Source organism: Porites lutea, chromosome 2 (genome assembly GCF_958299795.1).
Source record: "Porites lutea chromosome 2, jaPorLute2.1, whole genome shotgun sequence".
NCBI lineage: Eukaryota > Metazoa > Cnidaria > Anthozoa > Scleractinia > Poritidae > Porites > Porites lutea.
In genome coordinates, this window is record NC_133202.1 from 29,934,623 (window position 1) to 29,951,741 (window position 17,119).

General features: G+C 40.5%; 1 long non-coding RNA gene across 1 annotated transcript; it reads right to left on the reverse strand.

The window, feature by feature from the left end:
• Window positions 1-4,307: 4,307 nt before the first annotated feature.
• Window positions 4,308-8,672, reverse strand: LOC140926814 (uncharacterized). The gene is made up of 3 exons (XR_012164480.1): window positions 8,225-8,672; window positions 5,602-5,793; window positions 4,308-4,711 (listed from the first exon to the last, which is right to left on the reverse strand). It is a non-coding gene; the product is annotated as an uncharacterized lncRNA (long non-coding RNA).
• Between the last annotated feature and the right edge of the window lie 8,447 nt (window positions 8,673-17,119).

Sequence of the window (17,119 nt, forward strand, 5' to 3'; positions counted from 1 at the left end):
GCTTATCTACAGAGGGAAATTTGCGTTTCAAAATCTATTGGGCTAGCCTTATAGCTGGAAGTAAATTTACCGTTTTTGCTTTGTTTTACTTTGTATTTGAGGGCAATTTTCCAAGTACAAGCCCCCGAGGGGGTTTATATTGGGAGGGGCGATTTAACGGAGGGTTTTTTTTTTTTTGCGTTACTGGTTTGGGGGGCTTATACATGGAGGGGCTTATTTTCGGAATTTTACGGTACCTAATATGTGACTGTGTACATAGTTACTCCATTTCGTCCTGTCAGATGCCATTTTGAAACATGAGCTTAGCAACAAGTACCACAGTTGACTGCCTCAGAATTAGTGAAAACTGTGTGCACTCAGGGACCCGTCCACTTTTGTTCCCAAGTACAAGGTCTCGACTTTAGTTCTTATGGAAAGGCGTTTATTTCAATCCAGGCTGTTGAGTTCTGTTATTTGTGCTTTCAACAAAGACAACAGTTCTGTAACAACAAAAAGAAAACTCACTTTCCATTGAATCTACGCATACTACGAACGTTGTTTTTTAATCTTAATTTGGCTACATTTCTTTACATTTCAGTAAGTTACATTTTCTGGTCTACCGAAGGGAAATGTTGGGATCTCCACAGGTCTTGACATCGCTTTCAATGCACCATGGAGGGGAGTTTTTTACCCAGTAACGGTGCCCTGCCAATCTAACGGCGTTATAATACCCGTTAGCGGCAACATTCTTGCAGAAAAACCCTCGCTTTCTGTGATTCCTGTTGTTACACACATTGTACAATTCACTTCTGAATGTTTCATCACATTGCTTCTGCGTCCAGCCAAAGCGCACACCCTAATTTAGGAGAATGAAAAACATATCAGTGAGACGAGCCTTAACCTGGGTAGCAAGCGTTTCTGGGCATGCTTTTTCGTAGCAAAGAACAAAGAACTAGAGTCGGTTAGCGACAAAAAGGCGAAAAAAGACGCCAAACTGCTATTAAAAATAACATGAACAAGGAAGCAGTGACACAGCCCTTTTAAGAGGGTAGCAAAGGGTTTATGCGTGATTACCGTATTTATTCAATTAAACGCCGCGGCGTTTATCAAATTTTTAGCGTTTCCATATGCGGCGTTTATTCGAGGGCGGCGTTTTTTTCGAAATCACTTTTTTTATATCACTGACAACAGATATTGTAAATCGTTTGTAAATATTATGTAATTTAAAGGTTTAAATGTCTCCCTTATTTTGCTGAGATAGAATCGTAAATGTCTGGATGGTGTAAATTACCAAGTTGTACCGAGTTATCAAAATAAAATTTAGTTTTAGCGCCATTTTTTATAGTGTATAGGAAGTACTTTCCTATAATAATGAGATGTGTTCACTCTGACTGTAATCAGCTGCGATGACGTTACAAAAGCGCTCCGTTTAATCGTGGGGAGGTTTACAAACAAACTTGCAGCACGCTGTTGTCGAAAATTATAATCATGATATCGTTCACGATTTTGAAACGTATAGTTCTCTTTAGCCAGACCTTGCCGTACAATACCTCTTTAATCTCAGAACAGGGCATCAATAGCTGTGGTCACACTACAGACTTTTTACCTAGGTAAACACGACTTGTTGACAGTTTACCTAGGGAAACTTGATTTTTTAAGTGTGACCGATTTTTCCCTAGGTAACTTACCTCGGGGAAATTTTATCGTCTGGGTCTTGGATATGTCTCGAAAACAATAGAGTTTCCCTTGACAGCTACCCCAAAGCAATAGCTAGGGAAAAATGAAATACCGAGGTTGCTAGCCAATAGACGCTCATCGGCGAAGGTCTTGATGACAGAACCGGACATAGATCACGCTGTGAAAGGAATTTTGGGAGCACGAGTCGTCTACCTCTTCGCCTTTCTTCACCTTGCACGTTGAATTAGCGTAAGAAATAACAGCGAGATAAAAGAAAAAAACGTCTCTTTGATCGGCTAGATCCCTACGCATTTTGCCTTCTTGAATTTACGCTCCAAAAAATTCAACTGGCGTGAAAACTTTGGGAGCCGATATCAGTAGTGTGACCTTCCCAGAATTTTTCACCTAGGTAAAACAAAACCCGAGATGAATTTACCTAGGCAGATTTTTGATGAATTTGCCCTGACAGCCTCACATCAACCATTCATGCATGTATGCGGATGATAGTCAAATCTTTGCTTTCTCTTACGATCCCAACGAACTTATCGTACAGCTCAGCTCTGATCTCGCTCAACTCCGCAAGTGGCTCATAGAGAACAGACTTTAATTGCACCCCTCTGAATCAAAACGTTTGTTCATTGGTTCCTTCTGTAATCCGAATAACAAGAAAACTTACCGTTGTTGTAAATAATCAACCTGTATCACGAACCAGTAAGTGCCTCGAAGCTCAGAGAGATGAAAAACGTAGATGAGACAGACATGTCGATATGATCTCTAAGAAGGTTAGTGCGGGTGTATGAGCCTTGAGGCGTATCAAGAATGTTGTTCCCGTAGCTTCTCTGAAAAAAGTTTATAAGGGCCAAGTACAGGCTTTTTTAATACTGTTCCCTTTTTTGGGACACTTGCGGCAAATTATTGAAAGATACTGTAAAATTCTGAAAATAAGCCCCTCCATTTATAAGCCCTTCCAAATATAAGCCCCCCAAACCGGTAACGTAAAAAATCCTCCGTTAAATCGCCCCTCCAAATGTAAGCCTCCCGAGGGCTTGTAATTTGAAAATTGCCCTCAAATACAAAGTAAAACAAAGGAAAAACGCTAAATTTACTTCCAACTATAAAGCTAGCCCAATCGATTTTGAGACACAAATTTCCCTCCGTAGATAAGCCCCTCTGAATATAAGCCCCTCCAAAAATAAGCCCCTTAAAACGGGCCTTTGAAAAATATAAGCCCCGGGGCTTATTTTCGGAATTTTACGGTAAGCTCCAAAGATTTCAGTCAAGTGCCGCTCGGTTGTCAAAGGTGGGAAGACCTTAGATACGAATGACCTCAACCTGGTTGTGGCGTCCAGCGGTTTTAGTGAAAACAAGGGTTTGTTTGGGGTGCTCAGTCTCGCAGGCTCATAAAACCTGGTCTCGGTCATTCTTATTTAAGGATTTTCGTCACAGGCGCCAGTTATGATATTCGTTCGGCTGACCTTATTTTTTTGGGATACACTTGATGCTAGACGGCGCTAGGCCAAGTCCATTTGAATATATAAAACACTTGTTGACCGCACCACCCCATGCCTTAGAAATTCTTTTGTTAGAAAGAAATGTCGATCAAGTTAACTACCATCTACGAAACAGGGCCACTGATCTGACACTTCCTAAACAGAGGAGAGAGAGTTTCTTAAAGGAAATTTTAAATTTAGCGGTGCTATGCTTTGGGACCAACTCTCGAATCCATTCTTAAAGATTGTTAAGTTGTGTTTTCTTTCAGTTATCGTGAATCGTGATAATGAGTACGTCGGTAATAGTCTGACGCCTTGGTGTAGACTTTTTACCACCCCCACCCCCCCCCACCCCCCCACGCCTCCTTTTCCCCACTTCTCAGCGACTTCTGCCACATCCACGAGTCTCAACTTTCCCAACCATTTACGTTTTATTATCAGAAAGGGAGGGTTTCGCAATACTACCGAAACAGGAAGACTGTTTTTTCTCAGACGTACGTAACAGTTGCCGTTAGCGACAAAGGTGATCGTTTTTGGTCACGTGTCTAAAGAGATGTTAGCTCCAAAGGCAAACGCACGTGATAACATTCCTTCGCATTTCTTTGCTCGCGCTTTGGCTGTCTATCGTCGCTTATCCGCTTTCGTTTAGTAATACAACAAGATCCGGCTAAAAGTCCGGTTCTATAGTATTTCTTTAGCTATAATCGAATCGATTATCACACATCTCAAGCTATCGTCTACGCCTTTACCACGGATATAAGACCTTCCTTGTTTGTTTATGGAAAAGCCCGCCATCGTTTAATTCTCAGGAATGTGAAGGAATGCGATCACGTGTGCTTACATTTAAGGCGTCAGGGATAAATCACGTGGGCTTAATTCAAATATGTTTCTCTGCAGAGGCAACTGTTTCGCGCGTCTGCGGAAAAACAGTCTACCTGTTTCGGTAGTACAATGTTTTAGCCCGTGAATTGAGCTTCAAACGGGATGTTCATTTCCTGGGATCTGCGATGGCCACCGTCTTCGCCATATTAAACTTTGATGAAAATTGCGATGTATCCAAATTAAGTAAAATCTAGAGTTTTTCATTTTTGAAACAGGAAATAAGAACAACTGTATAGCCTTACAACTAACGTGAAAACTCATTAAAAACGTATACACGAATGCTCTTGAACAATCTTTTATTTCTCCTTGGACAACATGGGACAACATGCCTAATTCATTTTTCAGCCAAGTCGGCGAGCTTGTGTTTTTTTGTAGTTTTCGAGTTTTAAACTGATGTATTTGTTATTTCCAGTGTCATCTGTAACTTTCAGAGGCTTGAAAGGGTTCCCAAGAGCCTTAGTACAGCCTTTGCGGCACCAGCGCTCGGATGGATTTGTCCAATGAAACCTGCCAAAAACACGTACTGCTCTGTAGTACAAACGCGCAAAGAATTTACACCGTTTGTACTTTGTTGGCCAGGAAAACCAGCGTTTCTTGGAACCGTACTTTTTCTCACACAGCCTGTACATATCGCTTTTGAATCTTTTGTCACACTGATATTGAGTCCAACCAAAGCGCTGACCCTATGGGAAAATGATTTTAAAACAAAGTATATGTTTAATCACTGCAAACGGATGCTGTTTTTTTTTTTTAATTAAGAATTATGAGAATAACAACAGCGGTAACGATAACGAGAATTAACAATTATTGGACGAGGTTGATCACACTGGACAAAAAATTGGATTTGCACGCTTCAAACAGCAGTTGTAATCCACCGATTGGTGCTTTTGCCACTGATACTATGTTGTTAGGGACTTCTTACGCCATTTTCTCTAGTTGTAACAAAACAGTCAAGCTACTCGTCTTCTCCGTCAGGGATATCGCTGTCCCTTTCTATTCGATATTAGCGCAATCGACATCAATTATTGGTATCGGCAAGGACACCTTCCAAATTCGATTTACCGGGGGATTTAGGCCAATGAGAGACGAGGAAATGTTTTGGATTAAAAATGTAGTGGTTTAGCGCGCCATCTTGAATTTAGCAGGTCTTTGTCCCTCTTTGTTCTGATTATTCGCGTTAATGTTTTCTTGCTTATGTATTCCCTCTGCTTATATGTTTGGTTAAAAGGATGGATTATTTCGATCTAAATTTTCAGGTAATGGCTTTTCGGATAAATAGTTAGAACACGAAAACATGATAAAGATAACTGAGTGTTTACCATTTACAAAAAGTTTCCGGAAAGTCCGTTTGGAGAGAAAATAGAACACGACATTTTGCGTCGTTCCGGCGAAACATTTCTGGGAGGAAGGGAGCGTCTAAAAAGGATTTCCCATTACTATTTCTTTGGTAACTGGAACTTATTTGTGCAAATGGTGAAAGCAATTTGGGAACCGACCGGTTTGCAAACAACCTGTGTTGACGGGTAAATTAAGTGAAGGGTTGATGTCCAACGACTGATTTTGGATTTCTTACACAGGAGTAGCAAACGTCGTGCTTCACGCAAGCAGGGGTAAACATCTTCTTGTAGAAGAACGGAAGCCCTCCAGGGACACTGCAGCCATTAGTTTTTATGGGACACCTTTCCTTTGACATCACTTGGAGGGTTATGGAAAGCAACAGCATCGAGGCAAACATGAGCGCTGTAGTCTTCCACATTGCGGAGGTCTGTGGAAAGAGAAACATGTCCGTATTTCGATTCGTTTATTTCATTTTGATTTTGTTTACTAAGAAACCGTTCTTCCTTACCATGACTCACTGTAGGAATTATAGGCTGGTCGTTTTTTTTTTTTTAAAAATATCGTTTTTATTAATGTCCCATTTTTTCATGGCTTAACTTTGTAGTCAGCTTACACTTTTGTCACTCACTCACAAGAGTACGTGTTCTGACCCTGTGGTTTCTGATTTTTCTTGGATTTTACATGCACTAATATTTGGGTTTAAATCAGTTAATTTTTTTATAGTCCTGTCTTTAATTTGTAAGCTCTGTCGTAAAGAATCGTATTTTTTTATACTTGGCACTCCTTGATAAAAGTGTTGTGCTTCGAGTTGAATTGTGACACAAGCTTTAGCTGTGGAAAATTAGTAACCTAATATCATAGGTGACGAATTACTCCTTAATTTTGGCGCGAAATTCAGCGTTAGTTTGTAATTTCACATGTGAAATTACAAAATTGCCATGGCAACCCTTCCGTACATCTCAGTGTCAAGATGGCGACGAAGTTTTAAAATGTCATGAATGAAGATGTCAGGGCACAAAAAGACGCTTTAGAAAACCTGAACACACAAGAGAATATAAAGAAGGATTTTAGCAGGTATTTTGCCGAAAAAGTCTGAAAAATTCTGAACTTTATAAGCCAAATTTAAGGTCTAAACATTTGAGAGAGTGGAGTTCTCGATCGATACGATCCAGGATAAACATGTCAAAAATCCAAGATTGCTAACGTAATTCGTCACCCATGATATTAATAGGTAATCAAATGGTATATTCGTGAAATTATTCCCTAATTTCAATCGTCACCATTTGATTACACATACGAATCCTGTTGTTAGTAGGGAGGCGGAACTAAATTTCCTTGGAAAGTTAACAGGGTGACCCCGTCCCGTGGGCCACTTATGGAGGTGTGCCATCCCATTATAGCGGTATTTAACCCTTTACACCCAAAGATCGAAATTTGAATTCTCATTTCTTACCCCTACTCATTTCCTACAGAAGTAGTGGGGAGAGGTTGATAGAATATCAAGCAAATTCATCTTGTGTGATCATGTCCGTAATTCTCGTGACCACTCTGTGTTACAAAGCATTGATATCTCAAGGAGAAATTTAATGCTGATCACTCTTAGGGCTGAAAGGGTTAATCATTTCCCCTATAGTTTCCTTTTTCCCTGTTTTTTTTTTTGCTTGTGGTCTTTTCCGTTTTTCGATACCTTGCCCCCTTTTTTTGGCATAATGAGGACATTTGTGAAAAGGTAACCTGCGATCATGCCTTACCTATATCTCTATTATGTCTTTCATGGGAAGGAGGGCTTGATACATTTATTTACAAGATCATAGGCAAAAAAACCAGAATTTTAATAAAATATCTTTTTGATTGGTTCAGACTCGACACAGTACGTCTGACACGCAGTCCTGTTCTGATTGACTGAACATTAGGCTTCGACGTCCCGTTCTTTTATGAACTCTCTTCTCAAAAAAATACTATAATAATGATACTACAATAATAATAATAATAATAATGCCTGATCGCCAGATAGTAAAAAGGGGATGCAATACACTTAATGAATGGATATAAAAACAGACTCAGTAAAAGATGAAAAATATCGTCATCACGAAAAAGGTCATCCACTTCAAGATTTTTTTGCCTCCAAACGGTCAAGAAAACTAAGAATAGGGGGCACGAACTTCAACTCTAAGAACTGAAAAATACCGCGACAAGCATCCATTTACAAAAATATGTCTCTTCAAACTCGAGCGATCTCATTGCGTCGTTCCTTATTTATGATGTATACATTTTAAAATACCATCTTATTGTAGATTTTAGATTGTATTTACCTTACGATTGTAAAGACGACATGTCTGCAAAGTCTAATTTTTTCAATAAAGACTTCACTGATTCATTCATTAACCTCTTGCTTCAATTATTTTCTTTGTCAAATCACTTGATTTAACTAGTTTTAAGTGTTTCACTCCCCACTAACTCAGTTGCACAGTTATTATTGACACGAAACCCCAAGAGGCTCTGAAAGGCCCGAAAAGAGGTGAACCGACAGGTCACTATGTAAGCTGTATTCGTCGCATTCGTTGGAAACATCTGACGTTTTTTGAGAGTGTGCTTACAAAAAATCAGCCATTCAACTAGCGTCTGAAAATCATGCTGGAGTAGGCAGAGGAAAGGATTAGAAGAGAAGAACCAGAGGAAATGGAGAGAACATTACAGGAGAAGAAGAGAAATAAGCAAGAATATTTGCAATATTCCGGCCTTGGTTTATGAAGGATACTTTAGGACAAAAATGGATGCAAAACTAGGAGTTGAGCACAAAAACATTTCTTTAAAATTTAGCTACATATATCACAATTATAACCCACAATCAAACTCACCAGTCTTCACGATTTAGGAGAAACTTTACCGGCGAACGTTTTCTCATGCAAACTGCTACGATGGCGAACAAGAATGGAATTAGCAAAATTCCTGTCAACCGCTACTAATGGATTTGGATAGGAAGGTTTGAAAATAACCTGCTGTTGTTCACCTAGGCGTAAACTGGACTGTAAGCCTATAAATGTTATGAGCTATTACGCTGTAAGTTAATCCCGGCCAATTAGTGATCCACCTGTGGAACCTTTGGAAGTAATTAATGTTTTAAGCTCGGCCTTCCATACTACGCTGGATGTATTCGAAAACTCAACTTTATTCTTACTATTAGGCCTTCTGTTCCTCTAGTGCGGATACATTGTCCACCGAAAATGGAACTTTCCAAAAACCGAGTTCCATAAAGTGGGTTAATTTGAAAACGCCGTCTTTCGTTTTATTGGACGGAAAACGGTTGGAAAACAAAACTTTTTAAAACGCGCAAGGCGTGAAAATCACGTGATATCTTTGGAAACTTGCCAGCGAAGGAGCGAAAGACGCGTTTCACTTGAAATTTACAGATCAGTGATGACGGATGGCGTTTCAAATTTATCTGTTTAAGAATGGACACAAGTTCTGAGTGAAGCAATTAGAACTCAATAGCAGTAGTAGTAAAGAGTTGTTATAGAGTTTCCTGGTCCCTCCTTTATCCATTTGTGAAAACAAAACTTGTTTACACAGCGATATTTAAAATTTCACTAGAATTGATAAGATTACAATTATTGGTTGATGCATAATTTTTCCTAATTGTCATCGTGCATTCATATTGAAACTATATAAACCATCAACAATTTGATCTTTACTTTATTTATTATTATACTTGGAGATACTCTCTGATATACTCTCTGAAAATAGTCGTGAATTTTTATACGCAACTGAGTTGTAGCCTTTCAGAGGAGCGAACAATATTTTTCACACGTGAACAAAATTATACGGCCAATCAGAATCTCGAACGATGTTTTTTCAAGTGTGAGGATGTAGAAGAAAATGATACGTCCAATCAAAAACCACAACGGACTTGATCTTGCACCACTTTTCCCGCCTTTTATAGGCAATTACAGCTTTCTCGCATCGAAGTCATCAAAAAATGATTTTTTGAGTCCATAAAAGAGCGCTTTTCTCGCAGAGAAGTTACCAACAGTCCGGAAACTGGAATAGAAATATAGATCGTTTTCACTGTCACGCAACAAAAAAATAAATTTGAAACTGTCCAGTGGAAGAAGCCAAGAAAATGAAATGTTATAAAAGACTAGTATATCGTCTCATGTCTTTGTGGCCCACAGTTTCTGAGTTATTTGCCGAAACGTTTCACGCACTTTTGTATAGCTTTGTATGGAGAAGCCTAGCCTGTGCCAGGCTCTGAGATAGTATGGTGGGGACATATTAAGTCGAGCAAAGCGAAAATAAGACGCGCGCGACTTGGGAAAGGGGGCGGTGGCGGCGGGAAATATGTCTCCCCCCAGCCCGCGCGCGTTTTTCGCATTTCTTTTTACTGAACTACTTTTGATTCCTATCTTGGAGCCTGGAACAGGCTAGGAGACGCCATATTGGTGTTGTATTGGTGTACAGTTTTGGTGCACCAATATGGCCTTCCGAAATCAACTAAAACATCTGAAGTTCACTTTTTCTATAAACGCTCTTTCTTTTCACTCGAGAAATAGCATACGTGCGGATAAACATATCTTCTAACACTTGAAATAGCCATACTGCTGAAAATCAAGAGGAGAGACTTTTTTCAACGAGACAGCATTCCTATTTTGGTGTCACGCAATGTGAAAACTCGGAAGTTCAAATTGTTGTATTTTCGAAATGAAACATGCTACGGGAATGGAAACTTGTGCAAAGATATATTTTTTTGTCTATCTTTAACCTAGTGTAAACGAGAATTCATAAAACCTCGCTATTTTGACTTTACAATTTGATGACGTCACCGTGAAAGCCATCTATATATCTGTTTTTGCTTGTATCGCTTTAGAAACATTAAGACATTTTGTTGTCAACATATGGAGGATATTTGTTTGGGAAAGGCATAAATTTTTCCAGCATCAACTAAACATAGTTCTCCGACATAATTTCGGTATAATGCAGCTATGATTTTCAGGGTGACGCTCATTCTCGACCCCAGAGCCACTCGGCTTTAATTGTAACCGATCAGTCAAGACCACGTGACCAAGAGAAACGACGGGCCCTGGGGACGAGAATGGGTGACGCTCAAAAGCATGATGCTTAATAATAATAATAATAATAATGATGATGATGATGATGATGATGATGATGTCCTTTGTTTGCCCTCGGCAGTATTTATAGCACTAACGCTGGTGAGGCCGAGCAAATGCCTGAAACAAATAATTCAAATTAAACTTAACAGGGTTAAGAATCCCAACTGGCCGGAGGCAAACCAGTTGGCTATTTACAAGCGTGGTCGAGGATTTGAACTCATGACCACAGAGAACAAATCCACCTAGCGGTCAGGGCAGGACTTGAACTCGGGGCCTCCGAATTGCAAGTCCAGGGCTCTAACCGCTCGGCCAAGCTGCCTCCTGGTTTGAATTTTCGAGCATAATGTATCGAACCCTAGTTTTTCTATGTAAAACGTAAGTACCCAAGGTACTCCATACTTGACCGATTGTGGGCTTTAGAAAACAATTAGGGGCTGTCCACACTTGGAGCCCGGGAGCCGATGCCTCGGTACCAGCACAAAATGGCATTGTGTTCACACCCATCCTCGGAGACCCAGGGGCAGTCAGTCGGGCCGGGAGAAAAGGCGCGACGAAAGTTTTCAAGCACAGGCGGAAGAGCCCCTGGGTACCGACTCTCACCGGACCATTTCCAAACGGTCAAGTGAATGCTGGCTCCTGATTGGGCACAAAAAATGCTTTGTATTATTGTGCCCAATCGGGGAACAGCATCTCCTGAGTTCTTTTCGTGAGTTCGTACACGACGCGACAGCTATTGACTCGATCACGGCTTGTCTGGCTCATGCGCCAAACAAATGCACGCAGTCAGGAAACTTTCAGTTTGATATAAACACTTTATTTCAAAATACTGGTTGGTTGTCTTTACACTAGGCTGTTAAGTAAGACTTAAGAGCCGCTAAGTTTTACTTAACCAAAAATTCGTGTGTGAAGGCCTAAGTAAAATCTCAAGTAGCTTTGCTTTGCATCTAATTAAAGTCGGAAAGTTGAGACTTGAAAACCATCCTTATGACCTACTTAGCTGACTTGCGGTTTTGCGGTTTCTTGAGCTTTGAGAAAGGCGAGACATGTCAATCAATCTTAATTTTGTTGCGTGGGAAAATAACCTGAAGTAAAAAAGAATCGGTTGTGTGTGAAGCTTTATTTTACTTGAAGTAATTAAAATTTACTTGTCTTGAAATATTTCTTAGCTTATTTAGGCTCTAGTGTAAAGACTACCACTGTCTACCCGAAAACTAAAGACGCTTTTCCAAAAATACAAGCTTGAGCTTACAACAGGTATTCACACTTGCATTGATCATGCCTTCGTAAATCTTAAGGAGTTTAAGATTCCACGACAGCTGACAGCCACGAAAACGTCGCATGAAAAGTGAATTCACATTTTTCCAGTCTCTATCGTGATTATCCCAACTCGCTTACTTTGTCAAATGCAAGCGAACTCTTCTGGAGCTGATTTTCTATCAACCATATCCAAGTTCATAAAGAGAAAGAAAATTTTGTCATTGTTTGTTTACCTCCTTCACAAAACCTGAAATTAGGCATCTTCACGTGGTAGTCGTGCAGTGACGGCAAAGAAATCTGCAAAATGCGTGATGCACGTGCAAAGTTGTTGTTTTGCCTTGTCAAGCTATTGCTTTTTTATTATCTCGTCGCCGCCGCATCTTAAACTTCCTATTATCTGATTATTTACGATACATTGTGATCCGTCAGAAACAGAATTTTCTCAGTGCAAAATGAATTGCTCCTGCTGATAGCATCCGAAACGTTTTTCGACTCATCGGTAGGTCCTTCGTTTCTGGTTAGGAAAGTAGAAAATGGAAGTTTCCCTTGTACGCACAAGCTTGGTGAACGAACCGGGCAACTGTGGCGACATAATACCCATCGTGTACGAACTCACGAAAAGAACTCACGAGAAACTGTTCGCCGATTGGGCACAATAATACAAAACATTTTTTGTGCCCAATCAGGAGCCAGCATTCACTTGACCGTTTGGAAATGGTCCGGTGAGAGTCGGTACCCAGGGGCTCTTCCGCCTGTGCTTGAAAACTTTCGTCGCGCCTTTTCTCCCGGCCCGACTGACTGCCCCTGGGTCTCCGAGGATGGTTCACACCTTGAGTACCGTAAAATTCCGAAAATAATCCCCGGGGCTCATATTTTTCAAAGGCCCTTTTTGAGGGGCTTATTTTTGGAGGGTCTTATATTCGGAGGGGCTTATCTACAGAGGGAAATTTGCGTTTCAAAATCTATTGGGCTAGCCTTATAGCTGGAAGTAAATTTACCGTTTTTGCTTTGTTTTACTTTGTATTTGAGGGCAATTTTCCAAGTACAAGCCCCCGAGGGGGTTTATATTGGGAGGGGCGATTTAACGGAGGGTTTTTTTTTTTTTGCGTTACTGGTTTGGGGGGCTTATACATGGAGGGGCTTATTTTCGGAATTTTACGGTACCTAATATGTGACTGTGTACATAGTTACTCCATTTCGTCCTGTCAGATGCCATTTTGAAACATGAGCTTAGCAACAAGTACCACAGTTGACTGCCTCAGAATTAGTGAAAACTGTGTGCACTCAGGGACCCGTCCACTTTTGTTCCCAAGTACAAGGTCTCGACTTTAGTTCTTATGGAAAGGCGTTTATTTCAATCCAGGCTGTTGAGTTCTGTTATTTGTGCTTTCAACAAAGACAACAGTTCTGTAACAACAAAAAGAAAACTCACTTTCCATTGAATCTACGCATACTACGAACGTTGTTTTTTAATCTTAATTTGGCTACATTTCTTTACATTTCAGTAAGTTACATTTTCTGGTCTACCGAAGGGAAATGTTGGGATCTCCACAGGTCTTGACATCGCTTTCAATGCACCATGGAGGGGAGTTTTTTACCCAGTAACGGTGCCCTGCCAATCTAACGGCGTTATAATACCCGTTAGCGGCAACATTCTTGCAGAAAAACCCTCGCTTTCTGTGATTCCTGTTGTTACACACATTGTACAATTCACTTCTGAATGTTTCATCACATTGCTTCTGCGTCCAGCCAAAGCGCACACCCTAATTTAGGAGAATGAAAAACATATCAGTGAGACGAGCCTTAACCTGGGTAGCAAGCGTTTCTGGGCATGCTTTTTCGTAGCAAAGAACAAAGAACTAGAGTCGGTTAGCGACAAAAAGGCGAAAAAAGACGCCAAACTGCTATTAAAAATAACATGAACAAGGAAGCAGTGACACAGCCCTTTTAAGAGGGTAGCAAAGGGTTTATGCGTGATTACCGTATTTATTCAATTAAACGCCGCGGCGTTTATCAAATTTTTAGCGTTTCCATATGCGGCGTTTATTCGAGGGCGGCGTTTTTTTCGAAATCACTTTTTTTATATCACTGACAACAGATATTGTAAATCGTTTGTAAATATTATGTAATTTAAAGGTTTAAATGTCTCCCTTATTTTGCTGAGATAGAATCGTAAATGTCTGGATGGTGTAAATTACCAAGTTGTACCGAGTTATCAAAATAAAATTTAGTTTTAGCGCCATTTTTTATAGTGTATAGGAAGTACTTTCCTATAATAATGAGATGTGTTCACTCTGACTGTAATCAGCTGCGATGACGTTACAAAAGCGCTCCGTTTAATCGTGGGGAGGTTTACAAACAAACTTGCAGCACGCTGTTGTCGAAAATTATAATCATGATATCGTTCACGATTTTGAAACGTATAGTTCTCTTTAGCCAGACCTTGCCGTACAATACCTCTTTAATCTCAGAACAGGGCATCAATAGCTGTGGTCACACTACAGACTTTTTACCTAGGTAAACACGACTTGTTGACAGTTTACCTAGGGAAACTTGATTTTTTAAGTGTGACCGATTTTTCCCTAGGTAACTTACCTCGGGGAAATTTTATCGTCTGGGTCTTGGATATGTCTCGAAAACAATAGAGTTTCCCTTGACAGCTACCCCAAAGCAATAGCTAGAGAAAAATGAAATACCGAGGTTGCTAGCCAATAGACGCTCATCGGCGAAGGTCTTGATGACAGAACCGGACATAGATCACGCTGTGAAAGGAATTTTGGGAGCACGAGTCGTCTACCTCTTCGCCTTTCTTCACCTTGCACGTTGAATTAGCGTAAGAAATAACAGCGAGATAAAAGAAAAAAACGTCTCTTTGATCGGCTAGATCCCTACGCATTTTGCCTTCTTGAATTTACGCTCCAAAAAATTCAACTGGCGTGAAAACTTTGGGAGCCGATATCAGTAGTGTGACCTTCCCAGAATTTTTCACCTAGGTAAAACAAAACCCGAGATGAATTTACCTAGGCAGATTTTTGATGAATTTGCCCTAGGTAAATCGGTTTTACCTAGGTAAAAGTCTGTAGTGTGACCACAGCTAATTATATCCAGCTGTCTTAAGAAATAATTACTTCCGGATTTCCCCAGGGCTCAACATTGGGGCCACGTTTGTTCCAAAAAGAAACTAACGATTTGCCTGACAGCCTCACATCAACCATTCATGCATGTATGCGGATGATAGTCAAATCTTTGCTTTCTCTTACGATCCCAACGAACTTATCGTACAGCTCAGCTCTGATCTCGCTCAACTCCGCAAGTGGCTCATAGAGAACAGACTTTAATTGCACCCCTCTGAATCAAAACGTTTGTTCATTGGTTCCTTCTGTAATCCGAATAACAAGAAAACTTACCGTTGTTGTAAATAATCAACCTGTATCACGAACCAGTAAGTGCCTCGAAGCTCAGAGAGATGAAAAACGTAGATGACACAGACATGTCGATATGATCTCTAAGAAGGTTAGTGCGGGTGTATGAGCCTTGAGGCGTATCAAGAATGTTGTTCCCGTAGCTTCTCTGAAAAAAGTTTATAAGGGCCAAGTACAGGCTTTTTTAATACTGTTCCCTTTTTTGGGACACTTGCGGCAAATTATTGAAAGATACTGTAAAATTCTGAAAATAAGCCCCTCCATTTATAAGCCCTTCCAAATATAAGCCCCCCAAACCGGTAACGTAAAAAATCCTCCGTTAAATCGCCCCTCCAAATGTAAGCCTCCCGAGGGCTTGTAATTTGAAAATTGCCCTCAAATACAAAGTAAAACAAAGGAAAAACGCTAAATTTACTTCCAACTATAAAGCTAGCCCAATCGATTTTGAGACACAAATTTCCCTCCGTAGATAAGCCCCTCTGAATATAAGCCCCTCCAAAAATAAGCCCCTTAAAACGGGCCTTTGAAAAATATAAGCCCCGGGGCTTATTTTCGGAATTTTACGGTAAGCTCCAAAGATTTCAGTCAAGTGCCGCTCGGTTGTCAAAGGTGGGAAGACCTTAGATACGAATGACCTCAACCTGGTTGTGGCGTCCAGCGGTTTTAGTGAAAACAAGGGTTTGTTTGGGGTGCTCAGTCTCGCAGGCTCATAAAACCTGGTCTCGGTCATTCTTATTTAAGGATTTTCGTCACAGGCGCCAGTTATGATATTCGTTCGGCTGACCTTATTTTTTTGGGATACACTTGATGCTAGACGGCGCTAGGCCAAGTCCATTTGAATATATAAAACACTTGTTGACCGCACCACCCCATGCCTTAGAAATTCTTTTGTTAGAAAGAAATGTCGATCAAGTTAACTACCATCTACGAAACAGGGCCACTGATCTGACACTTCCTAAACAGAGGAGAGAGAGTTTCTTAAAGGAAATTTTAAATTTAGCGGTGCTATGCTTTGGGACCAACTCTCGAATCCATTCTTAAAGATTGTTAAGTTGTGTTTTCTTTCAGTTATCGTGAATCGTGATAATGAGTACGTCGGTAATAGTCTGACGCCTTGGTGTAGACTTTTTACCACCCCCACCCCCACCCCCCCCCACCCCCCCACGCCTCCTTTTCCCCACTTCTCAGCGACTTCTGCCACATCCACGAGTCTCAACTTTCCCAACCATTTACGTTTTATTATCAGAAAGGGAGGGTTTCGCAATACTACCGAAACAGGAAGACTGTTTTTTCTCAGACGTACGTAACAGTTGCCGTTAGCGACAAAGGTGATCGTTTTTGGTCACGTGCCTAAAGAGATGTTAGCTCCAAAGGCAAACGCACGTGATAACATTCCTTCGCATTTCTTTGCTCGCGCTTTGGCTGTCTATCGTCGCTTATCCGCTTTCGTTTAGTAATACAACAAGATCCGGCTAAAAGTCCGGTTCTATAGTATTTCTTTAGCTATAATCGAATCGATTATCACACATCTCAAGCTATCGTCTACGCCTTTACCACGGATATAAGACCTTCCTTGTTTGTTTATGGAAAAGCCCGCCATCGTTTAATTCTCAGGAATGTGAAGGAATGCGATCACGTGTGCTTACATTTAAGGCGTCAGGGATAAATCACGTGGGCTTAATTCAAATATGTTTCTCTGCAGAGGCAACTGTTTCGCGCGTCTGCGGAAAAACAGTCTACCTGTTTCGGTAGTACAATGTTTTAGCCCGTGAATTGAGCTTCAAACGGGATGTTCATTTCCTGGGATCTGCGATGGCCACCGTCTCCGCCATATTAAACTTTGATGAAAATTGCGATGTATCCAAATTAAGTAAAATCTAGAGTTTTTCATTTTTGAAACAGGAAATAAGAACAACTGTATAGCCTTACAACTAACGTGAAAACTCATTAAAAACGTATACACGAA